Source organism: Entamoeba invadens (genome assembly GCF_000330505.1).
Source record: "Entamoeba invadens IP1 unplaced genomic scaffold scaff_1105074725877, whole genome shotgun sequence".
In the NCBI taxonomy this organism is placed as follows: domain Eukaryota; phylum Evosea; order Mastigamoebida; family Endamoebidae; genus Entamoeba; species Entamoeba invadens.
Window position 1 is genome coordinate 99,737 of NW_004191601.1, and position 3,047 is coordinate 102,783.

Here is a 3,047-nt window from a genome sequence, read left to right on the forward strand (position 1 = left end):
TGTCAATTTAAATTTTTTTAAATTTTCATATAATAAAACTACAAACTGTTTAATAAATTAATTAATGTTTAGATTTTAAGTCACTTATTTAATATTTTGGTTACAATAATGCTAATTTTTAAATTAATATGTGTATTAAAACTCTGTCTATGTTTTATTTAATACATTGATTCGTGTTTAATTGATACAAGAAAACAAAGATTACTTTAAAATTAAACAAGTTAAAGTATATATTATGTTTTAACACAAAATGTAATGACAACATTTTAATTTTACTTCATTCCGAAAACATTTTTCTTATTAATTATTATGCCATTTAACAAACACGTGTTCTCGAAAACGTTTTTGTTTTATTTTTCTTTGGTTTTTGGTTAAAATATCAAAATTATAATTATTTGTTTTTTTCTGGTAATAATTTATTTTTTAAATACTTTTGGTTTTATTATTTAAAATAACCGTATAAAGTTCAGTTTTGAGCATTTTATTTGAAAACATTCCCAAAACAGCATATTTTTTTGAAATTTTTCCTTAAACACTTAAATAGCCTAAAGCTAAAAAAAACATGTTTTTTTTTCAATAAATTATTACCAAATTTGATTTTTGCCTTTGTTTTCAAAATAAAATTATTATACAGTGCTCATTGGTTTCAAATCGATAATATTTTTTAATAAATCGATTATGTTTTTATATATATCGACAGTATTTTTTATGGTTTATATTGTATTTAATGAATTATATTACTTTTAATGAAATAGACCATGTTTTTTTATAAATTATATGGCATTTTTCTAATTTATACAACATTTTTAATAAAATCAATAGTTTTTTCTAAAATATAGAGTATTTTTGATAACTTATATAACTTTTGTTTGAAAATATTTTGCTTTTTTACAAATTATAGGATATTCCCGAATATTAGGAATAAAAATACACATAATAAGTAAGTTATTATTTGTTAAAAATACTTAATATGTTACTATATTTATACTATTATATAACTGCGTTTTAATCTATTCTTATTGTTTATTTTAATACAAATTTTTACAATTATGATACATAATAAAAATAATTAATTTATAATATAACGTTATCAATAATTATGGCTATTATTTTATTATAAAATATATAATTATATATATTATATATAATATATATCATTATAATAGACTAATAAATGAACTATATTAACCATACACTGTTTAAAGACATTTGATTAAATATTTTCTTGGTTGTACACTCGAGGCCACACAATTTCCCTAACATTTTCAAAACAACTTTGGCACTCTTCTGGTTTGATAGTTAAAAAACCATCTCTGATTTTTTCTAAAAAAAATTTTCGATTCCAATTCAAGTTCTCACATTTTTTTCAACCCTACTTTTACAAATCCCAAATATATTTTCAATTGGGTTTAGTGCTGGTGAGTACGCAGCATTTAACACGACAGTGTGGTTTGTATTATCGAGCATTCTTCTCATAATGTTGTGAATATCACAATTATCCACCCCAAAACGCATTGTCTCTGTTTTATATCATACTCATGAATTAGGTAAGTAGTCTTCGAAAGAATTCAACGTGTTTGTTCCACAAACCACATTGCAATAAGAGAGTCCGTCACAATCAACTGCGCATATGGAGGTGAGGCGAAAACCACCTTTTGATTTGGTGATGAAGGCTTCCTTGCCTCTAACTGACCAACCATATGCAGGAGTTGATGCTACAGTCCAACTGGTTTCATCTATACAAACCCAACTTGCTCCACCTGTTATATAACCCCTTAGAGAGTTTACTGCTGCAACCCTTTTTTCTTTATTATCTGGCGTGTTTCTTGTTTGCCCTCTTGTCTTTGTTCTTTTGAAAGAAAAATGGGGAATTCTCTCTCTTTAATTGTTGCTGTTTTACCACTCATTAAATTTCCAATTGATGATATCGAAGGTGCATAAAGATCAATGTCCTCTTTAGTAACAGCAACCTTGGATATTTTTGGAATATCCAAAAATATTTCATCAACATCTTCTTCTTTATGTAATTTTTCTTTTTGTGCTATCATTTTTCTAATTGAAGTTATTTTTGTTGTTGTGTCTTCTTCAATAGCTTTTTCTACCAATTTTTGAAAAAGTAAAGTACGGCTTTGTCTTCTATAATGATTTTTGGATTTATTGATATCCCTTTTCTTAACATTGAAAGATACTTTTCAATGTTTATTTTTTTAATCCCAATTATTTTGCATATTGTGAAGTATTCATGTTATCACCATTTTACTCAATAGTTCAACCAAACAATCTCTTTGATCAATTGTAACACGAGAATAATGTCGTGTAATTGTTTTCTTCTTTTTTGAATCCAATTTTCGGGGCCGACCCGTGATCTTTTTTAAAGAGGTGGGATATCTTGATGGGGCAACAACACAAATTGTACAGGTTGCCCTTGCATGAATAATTGCGGATTTTCATGATAGTCTTTTCTTGCTCCTGGATCTCTTCTGTCGATATAATCCAATTGCATGATATCATTTTTTGCCCGTTATTTAAATATACATTATTATATTAATAAATATCCTCATTGTGAAGAGGTTCTAAATAAGAATAGATTAAAACGCAGTTATATAATAGTATAAATATAGTAACATATTAAGTATTTTTAACAAATAATAACTTACTTATTATGTGTATTTTTATTCCTAATATTCGGGAATATCCTATAATTTGTAAAAAAGCAAAATATTTTCAAACAAAAGTTATATAAGTTATCAAAAATACTCTATATTTTAGAAAAAACTATTGATTTTATTAAAAATGTTGTATAAATTAGAAAAATGCCATATAATTTATAAAAAAACATGGTCTATTTCATTAAAAGTAATATAATTCATTAAATACAATATAAACCATAAAAAATACTGTCGATATATATAAAAACATAATCGATTTATTAAAAAATATTATCGATTTGAAACCAATGAGCACTGTATAATAATTTATATAAAAATAATTTTTCAAGTAAAGACATAATAAAATAATAATTTTATAATCATGATAACATAAACTAA